At 38.8% G+C, this 17,730-nt stretch overlaps 3 long non-coding RNA genes across 5 annotated transcripts; all 3 read right to left on the reverse strand.

The window, feature by feature from the left end:
* Positions 1–292: 292 nt before the first annotated feature.
* LOC130190523 (uncharacterized) lies at positions 293–2,657 on the reverse strand. Of its 2 annotated transcripts, XR_008830983.1 has the most exons (5): positions 2,586–2,657; positions 2,433–2,455; positions 2,192–2,246; positions 393–460; positions 293–316 (listed from the first exon to the last, which is right to left on the reverse strand). It is a non-coding gene; the product is annotated as an uncharacterized LOC130190523 (long non-coding RNA). The 2 variants fall into 2 exon arrangements; XR_008830982.1 differs by lacking the exon at positions 293–316 and having other exon boundaries at positions 370–460.
* Positions 2,658–6,034: 3,377 nt separating this feature from the next.
* On the reverse strand, positions 6,035–7,755 carry LOC130190481 (uncharacterized). Of its 2 annotated transcripts, XR_008830977.1 has the most exons (5): positions 7,659–7,755; positions 7,418–7,509; positions 7,094–7,303; positions 6,452–6,847; positions 6,035–6,137 (listed from the first exon to the last, which is right to left on the reverse strand). It is a non-coding gene; the product is annotated as an uncharacterized LOC130190481 (long non-coding RNA). The 2 variants fall into 2 exon arrangements; XR_008830976.1 differs by having other exon boundaries at positions 7,418–7,755.
* Positions 7,756–13,603: 5,848 nt separating this feature from the next.
* Positions 13,604–14,900, reverse strand: LOC130190613 (uncharacterized). Its single transcript, XR_008831002.1, has 3 exons — positions 14,747–14,900; positions 14,192–14,237; positions 13,604–13,620 (listed from the first exon to the last, which is right to left on the reverse strand). It is a non-coding gene; the product is annotated as an uncharacterized LOC130190613 (long non-coding RNA).
* Between the last annotated feature and the right edge of the window lie 2,830 nt (positions 14,901–17,730).

Here is a 17,730-nt window from a genome sequence, read left to right on the forward strand (position 1 = left end):
TTAAAGTAGGGGTTAGAAACTGAATTACATATAAAGTACACACCAATATTGATTTTAAAACATTTTATTGAATGTACATTTTCAAAATCAACCAATTATTCACTATCAGTTGATAAGTGAAAGCAAAACATACCCAAAAGGTCCATAATTGTGGGCGGCTGTAGCTCAGTGGGGTAAGAGGGCGTCCTGCAAGCGCAGGGTTGTGGGTTCGATCACCACTCACCCCATTGGTTGCTAGTCGAAGTGTCCTTGAGCAAGGCACTGAACGCCCAGTTGCTTCCTGGGCGCATGACTGCAGCCCACTGCTCCTTAATAACTAAGGATGGGTTAAGTGCAGAGAACTAATTTCCTTGGGGATTAATAAAGCATATTTCTTCTTCATAAATATTTACCAGAAGTGACAGTGCAGATAAAGAACAATCTTCCAAATTTCCAGTAATCAGCCAGATCCTCGGTGCATCTGGGGGAAAAAAGGGAAGAAGGACAAACAAATTCACTGGAAAGTCCTGAGAAAGTTGGCTTTCATTTCTTACCATTCCTTTAAACAAACTTAAACTAACTATTTTGAAATTGTCTGTACCAATTGACATTCTGTCAATCTGAACAGTCAGCTTTGAGAATGATAGTAATTAAATGATTACCTATTTAAAGCTGCACGCAGTGCATGTCTTAGCACTTCCATCAGAAACATGTGAATCACGAAAAGAAGAAAGACGTGGATTCACAACAATGGGCACGTTCACAGATGTATCATAGCAAGGTAAACACACTTGTAGCTAAACAAAAAGAAGCTAATTGATACATCTAGATCAAACCAACCACCGATAATTATATTGTGACATGTCTGAGGGTCTTTTCCTCAATGCCCCTTTAGAAATAAAAAAAGGGTAGATGATGATAATGATGACGACATGTCTTTGAAAAGTATGCTAACTCTACGGTGGCCCTGAGAGATCAACACGCTGCCACTTAAGAAAACACATGCAAAAAGACAAAACACAGGCAAGTTAAGATTAAACTTTAGCAATTTGACAACACATGTCCAGCATTTAGAAAACATGCCGCAAATACAGAAAACAGAAGTGTTTCCAAAGGACAATGGTGCTGAGCACGGTTTGAACATGTTTGTTGCTGCTAGTTTGAGACTCGTGAAGTTATTGAAGTGACGTCGGCTCCGTATACCATCTGTTTATGTTGGGAACTGACTTTGCTGCTGCTTTACTCTGCACGTAAAGTGACCGCTGCACGCAACTCATAGGACTTTGCAGAGCGAAAAAGAATTCAATCTCATATGACCTCATCTTCAAAATTGAAAAAGTTACGTTAACTGTAGCTTGCATAATAACCATATAAGCAATAACTTTATGGTGGTGATAGTAGTACGAGGTATGTTCATTTCAGGTAAGGTAATAGTGGTCTGTTTGGGGATTTTTCAAGGAAAGAAGTCTCATGGGAATGCTTGGCTTACTGTAGACTATACGTCTGTATATATTTTTTGTCTAATAATGCCTACATGAATATGATGCAGGCTACAGGCTGTCTGTCCACACTGTTAAACCGGATAGTACAGTTTAAAATCTGTCAAATCTCCTCAGAAATAATTAGAATGACTGATATAATTCAGCTTTTCCGCTCTGCAAGGTCCTGCGAGGTGCATGCAGCTCACTTTCCGGTGAGTAGAGCAGTAGCATATTGTAGGTCCACAACGTAAACAGATGATACAATACCCGATTTCAATAACTTCATGAGTAACAAACCATAGCAACAGCAAGCCTGTCCAAGCTGTGTTCATCACGATTTAGTGTCCTCTTGAAACACTTTTCTTAATTTGCAGCGCTTTTCTGTACCGTGTTGTGTCGTCTGAATTTGCAGCGCTTTTTCTAAATGCTGCACATGTGCTGTCAATTTGATGAAGTTGTTTTCTTAATTTGCTTGTGTTTTGTCTATTAGCATGTTTTATTAAGTTGCAGTGCCCTGACCTCTCAGGGCCACCGTACAACTCAAAGGAAGGCCGAAGGAAAAGCTCCTCAGTTTTTTTCATGGCCAGTGGAAGAACTGTCTTAAAAAAGTGCTTTGCTCAGATCATTAAAGTACTTGAGAAATCATATCTAATATTAATCACAATGTAAGGTTTTGCAATAGTGGTTCAAATGGACTAATATCTTTTATATATGCTGCAGTGGATACTTACGAGTGATGGACTTTGGGTGTTTCCCCCCGTCAATGTTGTTCCAATCCTTATTGAGCTGAAAATATAAGAAAGTTTCGTGTAATTAGCTATTATCAGTGTTGAAAAGGGTAATGTGAAAATGAATCAGAAAAAAACTGCCACCACATATTTCGTGCATGCAGAAAGTATTCAGACTTTTTCACTTTTTTCCCATTTTGTTATGTTGCAACCTTATGATAGAATCATTTGAATTAATTTTTACCTCATCAATCTACACTCAATACCCTGTTATAAAAAAGAGAAAACTGAATTATCACATTGACATACGTATTCAGACCCTTTACTTGGTACTTAGTTAATGCACCTTTGGGTTAAAGCCTCGTCTCTTCGATAAAACGCGACAAGCTTTACACACCTGGATTTGGGGATGTTCTGCCATTCTTTTCTGCAGATCCTCACACGCTCTGTCAGGTTGGATGGAGACTGTTGGTAAACAGACATTTTCAGATCACTAAAAACAAATCACAAACCTATAAGTGACCATGGAAGGTGAACTCAGTTTTAAGAATCATATCACCAGCATCACCAAAGTGCCTTTTTCCAACTCAGAAACATTTACAAAAATTAGAGGCTTTATTTCCCAGTCTGACTTAGAGTAACTCATGCATGCATTTGTTTTGAGCAGGCTTCTTAAATGAACACAACACATTTTTACAGTATGTATGTGTGTATTGTTTCTGTTTAAATGCACATGTTTGCTGTTTTATATTGTTTTTTGTAAGAACAAATCCTATCTCTCTATGTCTTGCCTTTTTGCTTACCTGTCCCTGAGTGGAATTATGTGGCCCACCATCCAGTGGTATCTTGTCACTCCTGGTTCTTCAGCCTTCTCATGATCTTGCAGGCCATGCACTGCTCAGGGTCCAGTGCTGTGTGCAGTACGGTTCGAAAAAGTGAAGAATACTGTCAATTATATCCATGTCACCCACCCTAAACCACATTCAAGTATGTGTTTCTGGTTGTGAGACAGAATCATGCCAACAAGCTAACGTTACCTGAAGCTAGTTTACTTAACTAGCTAACCAAACTCTTTGTAACAGTCCGTTTATCCACCTATAGCATTATTTAATCCATTATGAACTGTATTGAACACACTAATTAACTGATTTTAATGTAATAACATTACTTTTAAACATGTAAAATGATTAATTTGTTTCCATATGTCTAAATGAAATATGTTTAAACTATGCTAAACAGAAAATTACATAAGGTTGTTTCAGAAAGTAACAGTGAAAATGTTTTCTTACCTGATATCTTCAATAATTTTGCAGGATATCAATTCACGTAACTTTGCTGGTCACCACATCCCGTATGATCCTTCCTCTGTGTCCCAGTCTTTCTTTCTCCGTTGACATCCCACAAGTTAAAATCGCAGGCATATGTAAAATACTTCAGGTAATAATGCAGGTAGGTCAACAGCAGACACTAGCAGACCTGCCGAGTAGCGCCTGCCCGCGGCTTCCGCTCAAACAGACGTAATTTCAAATCCGGCGCGGACATTTCTCATTGGCCAGTTCTCTGAGTGACAGGCAGATTATTCAATCATGTTCAAAGCAACGTGGGGAGACAGCCAATAGCAATGGTTTTAGCGTGGTAACATAACAAATATAGAAAAGATGACTTGTTTTGAAAGAAACTAAAGAAATGTCTGTATTTAGTTGTATTTATAGGCTGGTATATTCAATTAACTCTTTCCATTGCAGTGTATGAATACAAATGAAATACTATATGGTAAAGTTGTAATAATACCTATAGGTTCACACAAACACACATAGACACATGGTAGGCTATATATATATATATTTCCACACTTAGTATGTTTTTAAGGCCGGCTGAGAGGGGCGACGGTTGGTCATTCAATTCCTTTGTAGTATACTTACTAGTCTACAGTCAACAGAACTCCAACACATTGATCCATATGAAGCGTTTCCTCTACATTGAGTCTACTCAGAAGTGGTAGATTATTATTTGTATTATTACTATTATTTCCCCGGTTAGCCTCAACACAAGAACACACAAGTAGAGGCCCAGTGTTTAGTGGTTCTTTAATTAAAGAAAATGAAGCACCCAAATATTTTTAAAAAGTTTTAGTGCCATTCCCTGCACAATAACCCAAATGAGGACTGATGACGGCAATTGAGATGGAACAATCAACAATAATCACTGCATATATTGCTTATCGCTGGATTGATATCATGGTGACATTCTATTTACATTCAGATGGTCCATAGTATGACCCTCTTGCATTTTAACAAATCCCTGACCTTTCCTTTAGAACCACCAAAATGCCAACTGTGCAAACATGACAATGTCATTTTCCCCTAACTGTGTTGCAGTGTTATGCGGCAGGTTGGTTTAGAGTTCAGCCTTTGCCCACAGCAACACTCATTTGCCAACATGGCCATTATCCCATACAAGTTGCAACATGTTTTCAAACTTTTAACCGCATGTAGCAAGTCAATCCATTGCGAAGCCATTTCCCCCTCTTCTTGTCTTTATTCTTCTGCATAGCTCAAATCCAGCAGATCCAAGGTGTTGGCCAAAGTAGTTAGGCCATTAGCCATCCTTTATATGGGACAATGTACATTTTAATTGTTCAACTGCTCACTGTAGACAGTGAATGTCTTTAAAGTATTTTAGTTGTCTATGGAAGCAAGGTAGATTCAACAGTAATTGTGCAGTTTGATAATGCACTACAGCATCATCTCCAGGCTAAATTGGCTGAGTATAACTTCGGGATCTCTGCCAATTTGCGTCAAAACGATGAAAAGGCTGATTTAACCCCGCAAATACCATACATTTTTGGAGGCACATTCAAGACTACTTGAGCTCTGCGTCCAGGCTGAAAAGGTTGAATTAAAGGCAGCCAACAACGCTGTTTCTCGGATAAAGAAACTGCTGTCCTCAATTCCCCCGGCTAAGTGCACAGTCTTTGGCTGAATTACGCATGCCCAAGACTGCATGCACTATAGCAGCACTGGGCCTCAATCACATGGGCAAAGGTTACAGTTTTTTGCCGGCTAAAGGACGCCCAAAGTAGCAAGCAACTATGGCAGAATCGGGCCTCCGTCATTAGGGCAAACCCAGTTAATTTAACCGGCCTGGAAGTGTCCATGTGGGCATAAATCTCTATAATACAGGCCATACTCACTCTATTTTTTACTTGCACAACTTGGAATGTGGAAATCAAATGTTTTTAATAGCATTGCCATTTTCAATATTTTGAACAGTAAAGGCCTATTCCAGTTCAATGTAACACAATTAATATCACAGATAGCAAACTGACTCCCTCCCAGATGCGTCATAGGCTCTGGATCAGTGGCTAGATGTACAGCCGTATGCACCCATATTCATTCAATTTGGATCCTTCCATAAAGCAGCTCATTTGGCCCGGATCAATTACTTTACATACCGACATATATTTAATATGCATCAATGGGGAAAAAAGAAATGCAATCGGAAATAATATCAAAAACAGTTTATTAAAAGGACATCAAATTATTTATTGTACATGTATGAATCATATTTATTTATAATTAGTTCGAGACAATATATACACACATACATATAGAGTAAAAACTATAGCTCACATTAGAACACAAGAGCTACAACTAATACAACCATAAATACCGACCACCTAACCCAAATACCACAATTCTCCCAGAGAATAGGTCGCAGTGGCCTCAAGTGAATGGTGGAACTTCCAACTGAGAACTGGTGTGTATATATAAATATATATTGTATATAAAAATATAAATATAGATTTTAATTCTGTTCAGTGTGGGGATGTCGACAGTACGCCTCCTGGAGCTACCCCGGTTTGCTGCCAGGTTGAACCACCTAATGGCATGCTTTAGAATCTGTTCATCAGTGGATGCATGTGTGGCATGATTCTTTCTGACGGCATCTGTAATCACACAAGCAGATACAAAATCTCATGAATCCTCAGTGCAACATAGAGCAGAAATGCCGTCTAAAATCTAGTAACTGTCTGGCACTTAAGGTGTGCTATGCTATATTTAGAGCCAATATATCATATAACTATTATGTAAAGATATAGTAGAGTAACATTTACCCAAGTAGAGAATAAAGTTGCAATTCAAACATTTTATTTAGCACTGTTAAAAAAAAATCTGGGAAAGATGGTTATTCGTAAGTTTGAACACTACTCAAGACCTCTGGGTGAATCCAAATTGTTTTCATTAAATATGAGTTACTTACGCAGGAGCAAAGTCTTAGATGACATTTGACTGAATAATTTTTTTCCATTCATAAGAGGATGTTCCACGTTTGGCATCATGTCGTCCGATCGTTGCCAGGGAGGAAATCGAAAATGGATCGAAAAAGTACGATTAATATTTGATACTTTACAGAATGTTTGAAAAAACATTTCCATCAAACATGGTATTGTCTAGTGTTAATTACATACAATAGATTTTAATCAGCTTTGCGTGAGATTCTTAAAACAAAAAAACTCACTACTCATTAGAATGTTGACGGGATCTTTGAGCCGTTGCTCAAAAAGGTCCACTTCCTCCATTGTGGTACACGGAAACGGAACCGGGTCTCTCACCTCTGTAATTGTCTCCAGCATGCCTAGGATTTGAACTGGAACAGCTATATAAAAAAACCATTAGAAAAACAGTTAAAAAATGTAACGATTAAGAGATTTTACATAAAATATGGAAATATCAAGTTTTATACAATTTCATAAATGCAATCATAATAATCATATTCACTTGGATTCAATGTGACAATGTGTATTGCATGTCTTGTATCCAATTAACAATTGTTAACATTTAAAAAAATTAAATGATTAAAAGGTTCAATTTGAATCCCATAGCCGTTTGAGGTGTTGCTCACCACAGCAGGCAATGGTGTCTGAACCACACGCCCCTCGCCAGGTGGGCGTGTCCCCCTGGCGTGTTCGCTGTCCTGCTGGTGATGGAGTACATGGAATAGTTAGGAGGAGGCAATGATTGGAGGGACAACTGTCCCGCTAGTGGTTGGACCCCTGTTTTGTGGGGGGAATTTTCATTTTCACTGTCTTCATCCGAGTCTCCATAGAAATGGCTAGAAAGAGATAGAAAAAAACGAATTGGTCATACTATAAAAATGAATGACAGACGCTTTATTTTATTAAGGTAAAAGTGTTCTAAAGAATAAAATGTATACACATTTACTCACACCGGCATTGGCTTCCTCTTTTTAGGAAATGCCTCCTCTTCTGACTGGAGATCTGATGTGTCGCAAAACATATATTTCCACCAAGTAATTATCTAAAAATTAAGTCACATAAACACAATGAAAAAGTACAGAATTATAAACAGAACAATGTGATTAAAATGTTGTTTCCCCCAACATATATAACAAAGTGATTTTTTATATCCGTTTAAAACGGCCAATTAATACAATATTAATATAATACCGCATGATCCAATTACTCTGACGTCATGTGTCTGCCAGTCTGGTCCAGGTTGTTCGGCGCTTCTGACAGCCTTGTCCACCCTTTCGTCCCTCGGATAATTCGGTAGCAGTAGTGCCACAAAGCTGGTATAGCTTTGTGGCACTACTGCTACCGTTTTGTTAGTCAAGAATTCTATGAAGTGGAACATCCTGAATTACAGAGGAAAGAAACAAACAGTGTCACTTGTCACAGAAATATAACCTTCTGTTCCAAGAACTTTGAAAAAAATAATATTTTGCAACTATTAAAGTTCTTTATAACCAGGAGTATGAAAATTTGTGTTTGAAAACACGAGGTATACCGTAAAAAAAAGAGATTAAACGGCAATAATAGGCGTGTTATACACATTGAAGAGAAGAAACTTTACTTAAGTCAAAGTTGTATTCAGTTTCCCATCAATCACAGTGATGTAGTCAAAACATCTTGACGGACCCTCCGTCTAATGGTGGAGCTGCACAGTAAAATCCACAGTGTTAAATATGCAGTGTCAAAGTCCATTGACTCTTTCAGAGTTATTTCAACACCAGCTTGAGTAAGATGCCCCCTGGTGTTGGTGTTAATTTACGGAGTTAAAACAGTGGTGTCAAAAGTACTCTGAGAAGCCACGCCTCTCTCCTCGCCTCATTTCTAACGGCTCTAACGGATTTTTCTCAGCGCGCTTTTCCTAACGTCGACCGACTGCGGTAAGTGTCTTTTAGTCACCTATTAAAGACAGTATTTTGGCATTTCAACATGGGCAAACATTTAGAATACCTTAATAATGTTGGCTCGCCTTATTCCAGCTGTCTTTGCATTTTAAAATGACAAATTACAATGGATTAACATGACCGAGTTGGGAACTAGCTTATATGTGTGGTCAACGTTCAACAAATTAAGACTAACAAACTCATGTTAGTTAACTCAAACTCAACAGCATGACGAGCTGTTAATACAGTGTGGAGGGGTGATTATTTTGTAGTCTTTATGAAACTACTAGCTACTCAAGTACTTAAGTTAGCTAGCTACTGATATTGTATTCTTGCAGCCGCACGGTCGACTTTAAGAGGACATTTGAATCGGTTACATTTATATTATTAATATATTTATCTATTTTATGCAGTCATCTGTTGATTTAAGTTAGCTGATCTCAGGTCTGCTGAAACTCGCAGCCACGCCTCCATTTGACTCGTTCAGAACAACATGACTCAAGCTAAAGCACGAGGGAAGCATTGAAGCTAGCAGCTACTATTACAGACTAGCTAACGGCGCACAGCAGTGTGCTGACGTCCTCCGCCAGAGACCCGCGCTGAGGCGGAGGAGCAGGACGTGTGTTACTGGGCTCGATCACACCAGACGCGCCTCTCAAAACGTCGCCCGCTAAACCATTGATTCCCTATGGTACGGCGCGACTTTCATATTTTAAATATCTTGAACCCAAAATTAACGGTTGGTTGCCGCAGGTCCGTCCCACAGGTGCACTGCGCGGTTTTGCCTCGGCGTTTTTGGTGCGGCTGCGTCTTTTAGAGTCGCGTCTGGTGTGTTCGAGCCCTAAAACGGCTCCTGCTGCTTTCTGCTGTAACGTCAACAAGCTAACGGTGTGCGGTGTAACTACAGAGACTTTAACTGACCAATGTGCTGCTACTCTTTACAGGGCCATGCTACTGAAGGCGAAACTGGGGTGTCCAAACATTTGGCGAATAACGGCACCAACTCTGACGGAGTTTTTGGCTGCAGGTAAGACATTTCACAAAGACTTAAGTTGTAATAGTAATATAATGTTGCTATTTAAAATTGATATACTGGAATATCCAGAAGGTTATGCTACATTTAAAGTCCTCTGTTTTAAAATTGTATTATGTGTGTTTGTGTATATTAATTCACGTTGTCTATGTTTCTTCTTCCTAACCCCATAACTATTGATGCACAATGTAAGACACTATTGGTGGTAAAATTATTGATTATTTTCTAGATGTAATAGTTATATTTTTAAGTGGGGGATCAGTGTTTCCTAAAGCCTAAAAGTACATCCTCAAAAGTTATTTTACTCCCAACCTAAATGTATTCAGTGTACTGTGATATGAATGCTAAAATTAAGAAAAGTAACCTTTTGGGATTTAAAAAAAAAGGCTAATAAATGTATCAAATTGGTTGGGGATCAATTTCATCTCCAAGCATTTTATTTCACTTGTTTTTATTAAAGCCTTTATTTTAAAGGTAATAATACAAATTCAACAAGTATTGGTAAGTAATAAACTAATGTTCCATATCGAATGACCTTTATGATTCTAGCATTTGCAAAGTTTGGTGTCCCAGCCATAACCGAAGGGGTGAAAGTTGTTGACGGTGCGGGAACTGAGTTGGATGACGATGTGTTTGAGGACGTAGTGAAGGATCCATCAACTGGGGCGCTAACCATCAAATACGACACAGGTTTGTTCCATTTGTAATGCATATTATTGAATGGGTAACTGAGTCTTTTGTCACGTGAAGCTAAGTTGTTCAATGGATAAAGGGAAACATTTGTGGGTAGTGTGCATTTAATGTTTTTAATCTCCCTCTTTCTTCTTCAATCATGGCTAGAATCTGTCTCCGGTGCAACATCCTGGGAGCAGTCCCAACCATCAGCCCTGGATTCATCAGACTCGCAGGATACAATGATTCTTTCTGAAAGTCCTTCTGGAAGACTACAGAGGCTAAGCAGGTGAGAGTTGACGCACAAACACCAATAATTTTGTTGTGACACATTGAAATCTGTTCCTGATTAATATTGCAGAATTGAGATTTTACATTACATTGTTGAAGTTGTTTATTTCTTTCCAGCATTTAAAGCTGTGGAATTGTGGCTTCAAAGCATCTGGAAACTCAAATCCACAAGAGCCTTCTAATCATATCATTTAGGGTCTCTTGTACATAAGATGGCATCTCAAAGTATAACAAAATAGCATTATCAAAAAACTAATTTTAAATAATGAATGCTTACTAATGTACAGAATGGAATGTACAGAAGTCCCTAATTTTTCTTTTTGTGGATTTGGTTCTCCTTGTGACTTCAAGTCAACTATGAATTATAATGGATATACTCCTAACAGTTTTTCTGTGTGTTTAAGTTGATGGAATCCATTCTTACCAAGAAATCTGGTGGGAACTGATAATAAATTAATACAACCGAACCAAGTCCTTGATGGATGAAAGCAGAAGTAAAATGGTGAACATTCTAGCAGCTGGCATAACAGAGAAAAATGGGTAATTTACTAATTGTTCTTAGTTGTTCTCAATCTGTCATTAAATTCTGGAAATATGACCTAAAAAAAAGAATGTCTTATTTAATCTTGCAGTACATCACCACCCAGAGAGTTGAAGGAAATGTATGCTAAAGGTATCGTGGCCTTATTCCCCTACCTCAGTGACCCTTATTCCAAGAATGGCTATGTGAGTAAAACACAGTGATGATTGTGGTTGTGTGAGATGCTGTATTGAAACGTGTATAATTCTTCCAGAGCATGATGTTACATTTTAAATGTTACTAATGAAATGTCTGTTTTGTTTTCCTTTTATCCTCCCAGGAGCATTATTATGATGGTCAGAGTGGGACTGGGTACCTCGCCTGGAGGATTAAAACTATTCAGAGGTGCACTGCTAAAGACAGACGATCAGCATTTGGAGGTAATTCTGTACTAATACTGGAGATTCCTCCATGTAGAATCAGTGATTGCCTTTTATTGCATATTTTTTTCCAGTCAATAATAAATGATAGATTTTTCTTAAAATGTATGTCAAATCTAAGTTACCTAAATTGTTTTCAATATGCACATGGTTGTGATCTGTATTTATCACACAATATTTTTTAGATGGTGTTTAATCAGCCAAAGGACCAGATGACATGTCTGGAGGACCAACTGTCAGACGAGAGTCCGAGTTTCTTCTTGAGACTGTCCCGAGCGATGAATGTAAAGAAGCCATCTCATTGATGAAACATTCTGCTGATGAGGACACACTCAAGAAAAGATGAAACTGACATTTGTCTATCGCCGCAACATGATCCTTGACCCCCAGCAGTCAAGGGACATCCTGTCTGACTTTCCGCGTTTTAAAGATGGCAAAGGCTTGGTAAATATCTGACATTTTAGATGAACAGGAAATGGGCATTGACACTAACAACAACTAACAATTATGTTTGGCAGATTATGAAATCCTGACACTGTCCCCCAACATCCCTACACTAGGTTGAACAGGATTTCGTTCTGATGTTTGGAGAGGATACATCAGACAAGCTTCTGGAGAAGTGGCCAACCACATTTAAGAAAAAGATCATCAAACAATGCTCCATCAGGGAGCTTGATGAACACCTTCTGGCAGCTGATCCTTCTGAGGATGGCACTGAAGTGGATGTGGACTTTGGTAAGCCGTTTGTTGTTTTGCATTCAGACTTGAAATATATCAACTATTGATTATTAACATATGTAAAGCTGATTTGAGATATTAATATAAGAGAACATGGTGTATACTGAGGAAACCTCAAAAGCACTAACGGCTATTTTTTTTGACATTGCAGATATACTGATGTGTGTTAACAACAAAACTGTTACAGGTTGGGACGGGGACCTGTCTTCGCTTCTACTGTTGCTGCACCTGATTCCACCTTCTGCTCGGGGTCGGGAGAAACCAGGAAAGGTGTCTGCATCCCAAGCAGAGAAGCATCTTGTGGGATTCAAGAAGGTTATACATTTTTCTAATTTATGACTAATTTTAAAATCCCACCACTGATCATTTACATTTCTTACTATAGTTCCCAATACTGATAAGCTTTAAAAACATTACACTGACATTAGCCAAAAAGCATCAAAGTTGTAAGGGGATGTATTGGGAGTCTTTCAGCAAGGGAAGATTAACTTTAGGTCCAGGAAAGATGGTGACACTTCATGAGCTAAAGAGGTTCAGAGATTGCTTTCAAACTTGGAGCTGTATCATCTACCAGTGTGTTTTCTGCGAAGTGGATAAAACATTATGGTACAGAGTACCGCCCCAACTTCATTATCTGTACTGTGTTTAGTAAGATAAGGACTATTGTTGTTAAAGATGACTGTGTATTGCTCTGTGTAAACTTGCTGGAAACCATCTGTTTCGATCAGCATTACCATGCCTTTAAGGTTAGGCTGCATCCTTACAGGCTTGTCAAGGTATTGCACATAAATGACCTGTTTTATAATAAACCATTTGATCTTCAAATGCAGTACGGCATGGCAGACTCCACCTTGTACATTGTCCCTTATTGCCATTTTATGCAGATCGAAGGTCAATGTTTTGTATTGTTGCCCTGCACAATAAAGAAATGTGAAATGCATTATGTTGTGGTAACTATTTTTTTTAATTGTTAATTTGGTATGTTTAAAAAAAACTAACTTGAAAATGAATTTGATGTAATTTTACTCCAGAGTACCTTCATTTAGAAAATGCCAGTGTCAATGGATGTTAGAATTGTACACAGTCAGTGTTGTGTTTTCACTGTAATAGAGTAAATTATCAACACAGTAGTGTGTAACATCAACACTTACCAGAGTTATTTGACCTTCTAGTGTTAACTTTTTACAACTCAATACAGTGTTAATGAAGATGGGAATTTAACTCTATTGGAGTTGATTTGTTATCACAGAAGAGTTAAATTATCAACACTAATGAGAATTATATTAACACTCACCAGAGTTATTTACCTGTAGTGTTAAATTTGATTAACACTGTACAGTGTTAGGTAGTGTTAAATTTTTACTCTATTTAGAGTCAATTTAACTCTAAAATTTCAACACTTGGGCAAGAGTCAATTTAACTCTAATTCTGATTGGGACCATATACACTCGGGAATAGTGTTAAATGTAACTCTTTAAGTGTTATTTTAACACTGCAGAATTTACTGTGTGGAGACAGGCCCATTCTTTCTGTTCATTTTTATCTAAAACAAACCAAAATACAAACAATGTTTGAAATGCATCTTTTCTTTCAGGAAATATACAATATCTATTTGTTCTCAATTGTATTAATTTGTAGTGCTTATATAGCATGTCAAGTCATTTTTATAAAAACACTGTTACGGATGCGTGGTGTGGAGGACCCAAACGCAGCAGGAGTTTCACGAAAAACTGAGTTTATTCTCAGTACAGGAACACGGACAACACCACACGGGAACGAAAAAAGACGATCTGACACCAGACAAACAGAAGGACACAGATTAAATACACAGGGGAACGAGACACAGGTGGAAACAATCAGGCGTGTCTGGAAACAATCAGGAAAGAAACAGACAAGCACAGGGAGGGAAGAGCAGGGAAACAGGAAACGAGACAGGGACTTCAACATAAAACGGGAAACACACAGATCCTAACAAACACTACGCTATTAAGAAAGTATTTTAATGAATTAATACAAATCTGGTCATTATAAAGTTAAACAGGTTATACGGTTCCCTCTCAAATGTGTCTTTAAGTTGCTGTGAAAACATTTCCTTCCAAAGAATGTGTGCTTACCTGAATTGTAGAGATGGCGAGCAACAGTGTTGTCACTTCTGTACAACTGTGAGGATGACATTGCAAATTCTAAGTTACGTGTTGAGAACTCAATACATGCAATTAAATTAAAACAGGTCTGTGCTGGCGCTCGCTATTAGCTCGCGAGCTAGCGCTATTAGCTCATGAGCTAGCGCTGTTATTAGCTCGCGGGCTGGCGGTTAGCTCGCTCAGCTTCCATCGCACCCTTGGGTTGGAGCTTAAGTAACCTAACCACTGACAATTCAGCGCTAGCTGCAGAAGATAGCTCCATGAGAACCACACATGGTAGTTAGCTGGACCAGCCCTGGCAGAGGGGACACGTGCAGTAGCAACATCAGCTTATACACCATCACCAACTGTGTGTGATTAAATACGATTTTTCTTTTAAAACCGGATGTTACGGTACTAATTTATTTACGTTGAAGTCTAACATTACCTCAAACTTTACAAAGGAATGTTAGCGGCAGCCAAAGAAGAGGAACTCTTAAGAAAACGAGCCATAATTCGACAGTAGCAACACAATTCAACACTTACCTAACTCGTACTTCTGGCGCAAAGAGCTGCAGTTTTGAAAATACCAGTTTGAAAAGTCGAAGGGCAACAACTTGGAGCATCCACCGCAGTTACAACGCTGTCTGATGGTGCGCGGATCCGGTGGCATGACCAAACCGAGTGCGACAGGAGGCGGATAGGAGCAACTGCTATCTGGGATGCTTCGCACTCATGGTGGTCATTGCCATTGTGACGGTCTTATTTCTAGTTGACACTAAATCCTATATGGCAAGTTTCTGCTGCACTGCTCTCTTGAGGTTGAAACTTTCAAGCATGTTACATGCATTTAGCTGGCGCTTTTATCCAAAAGCGACTTACAGTTAGAAGTTAGATGTCTCGCTCCGGGACACCGACACTGGACAAATACTCACGGTCGCCCTATAATGCTCCTATAAAGAACAAGTATCAAAACCTATTATTTCTTCTACTTTGTACTCTTAAAAAAATGCAATATGTTTAATGTAATGACAAAAGTTAGCTACATTTAGATTCAGATTTACAGAGTTTGAATGTAAAAGTACACATTAATATAAATATAATATGATCTACCTTAAAATTACAAAGAAAATCGTTAAATTGTTAGTATGGACATAAACCTTCATATAAGGAGCTCCACATTTAATTACAGGTAATAATTGTTGTTTTACATGAATTTGTATGTCATTTAAGAAAACGGTAAAAAGACTATTAATAATACAGTCATTTTTCTTTACAAAAATGGGAAAAAAATGTTATTTTGTATTATGAGCATAAAACTTAAATTAACAGTTGGGTTGTTAATTTAAAGATAATGTCTGTAATTTCACAGAGTTTTGTATGTAATTCAAAAAAAAAGAAAAATACTGTAAATATTTAGAGTTATTTTCCGTAAAATTAGGATCTTTTTTTACAGTGTGTACACATAGACATCCCTGCCCCAAAACCTCACATCGGACCAGGAAAAACTCCCAAATAACCCTTCAGGGGGAAAAAAAGGGAAGAAACCTGCAGGAGAGCAACAGAGGAGGATCCCTCTCCAGGATGGACAGGTGCAATAGATGTAATGTGTACAGAAGGACAGATTTAGAGTTAAAATACATTCAATGAATATGACAGAGTGTATGAATAGTTCATAGTAGGCATATTCCACGATGGAGACCTCCACGATCCATCAGGCAGATGGCGGTGGGGAGGAGGAGTGGGCGGAGTCTCAACAGTGGGCGGAGTCTCAACAGGACAGTGGCGTAGTCAGGAGCAGGAATTCCACGACCCAGACCTCGATGATCCATCAGGCAGATGGGATCTATGCCGTCTCATAGGGTCCGATGACCCCATGAGACGTGAAGTCAAGGACTCCAGGAGAAAGCAGAGTTAGTAACGTGTGATTGAGAGATGAAAATTCATCCTTAAGGAGAGAAAAAGAGGAGATAGGTACTCAGTGCATCCTAACGTCCCCGGCAGCTATAAGCCTATAGCAGCATATCAAGGGGCTGGACCAGGGCAAACCTGATTCAGCCCTAACTATAAGCTCTGTCAAAGAGGAAGGTCTTAAGTCTACTCTTAAACGAGGTGACTGTGTCTGCCTCCCGGACTGAAATTGGAAGCTGGTTCCATAAAAGAGGAGCTTGATAACTAAAGGCTCTGGCTCCCATTCTACTTTTTAAGACTCTAGGAACTACAAGTAGTCCTGCATTTAGTGAGCGTAGCTCTCTAGTGGGACAATATGGTACTACAAGCTCCTTAAGATATGATGGTGCATCACCAATCAAGGCTTTGTACGTTAAGAGAAGAATTTTAAAAGTGATTCTTGATTTTACTGGGAGCCAGTGCAGAGCAGCTAGTGCAGGAGTGATGTGATCTCTTTTCTTAGTTTTAGTGAGAACACGAGCTGCAGCATTCTGGATCAACTGGAGGGACCTAAGAGATTTATTAGAGCAGCCTGATAATAAGGAGTTGCAGTAATCCAGTCTCGAAGTAACGAACGCGTGAACCAATTTTTCTGCATCTTTGAGACAAGATGTGCCTGATTTTTGAAATATTACGTAGATGAAAGAATGCAGTCCTTGAGATTTGCTTTACGTGGGAGTTAAAGGACAAGTCCCGATCAAAGATAACGCCAAGATTCTTTACAGTGGTGTTGGATGCTAGGGCAATGCCGTCTACAGAAACCACATCACCAGATAATTGATCTCTGAGGTGCTCAGGGCCGATTAAAATTACTTTGGTTTTGTCTGAGTTTAACATCAAGAAGTTGCAGGTCATCCATGTTTTTATGTCTTTAAGACATGCTTGAATTTTACCGAGTTGGTTGCTCTCCTCTGGTTTTATCGATAAATATAGTTGAGTATCATCTGCATAACAATGAAAGTTTATGGAGTGTTTCCTGATAATATTGCCCAAAGGAAGCATGTATAAGGTAAATAAAATTGGTCCAAGCACAGAACCTTGTGGAACTCCGTGATTAACGTTGGTGGTTATCGGCGTCATCGTTTACAAATACAAACTGAGATCGATCTGATAAATAGGATTTAAACCAAATTAGTGCCGTGCCTGAAATGCCAATCGACTGCTCCAGTCTCTGTAACAGGATGTTATGGTCAATGGTGTCGAATGCAGCACTAAGGTCTAACAAGACCAGGACAGAGAGGAGTCCTTTATCTGCTGCCATTAAGAGGTCATTTGTAATTTTCACCAGTGCCGTCTCGGTGCTGTGGTGTTTTCTAAATCCTGATTGAAATTTGTCAAATAAACTATTATGATGTAGAAAGTCGCACAACTGATTTGCGACCACTTTCTCAAGGATCTTGGAGAGGAAGGGGAGGTTAGAGATCGGTCTGTAGTTAGCCAACACCTCTGGATCCAGAGTGGGCTTCTTCAGGTGCGGTTTAATAACAGCCACTTTGAAGGAGTGTGGTACGTGGCCTGTTAGCAGAGACACATTGATAATATCTAATAGAGAGCCGCCAATTAAAGGCAAAACGTCTTTA

The sequence above is a fragment of the Pseudoliparis swirei genome, chromosome 24 (assembly GCF_029220125.1).
Source record: "Pseudoliparis swirei isolate HS2019 ecotype Mariana Trench chromosome 24, NWPU_hadal_v1, whole genome shotgun sequence".
NCBI classification, from domain to species: domain Eukaryota; kingdom Metazoa; phylum Chordata; class Actinopteri; order Perciformes; family Liparidae; genus Pseudoliparis; species Pseudoliparis swirei.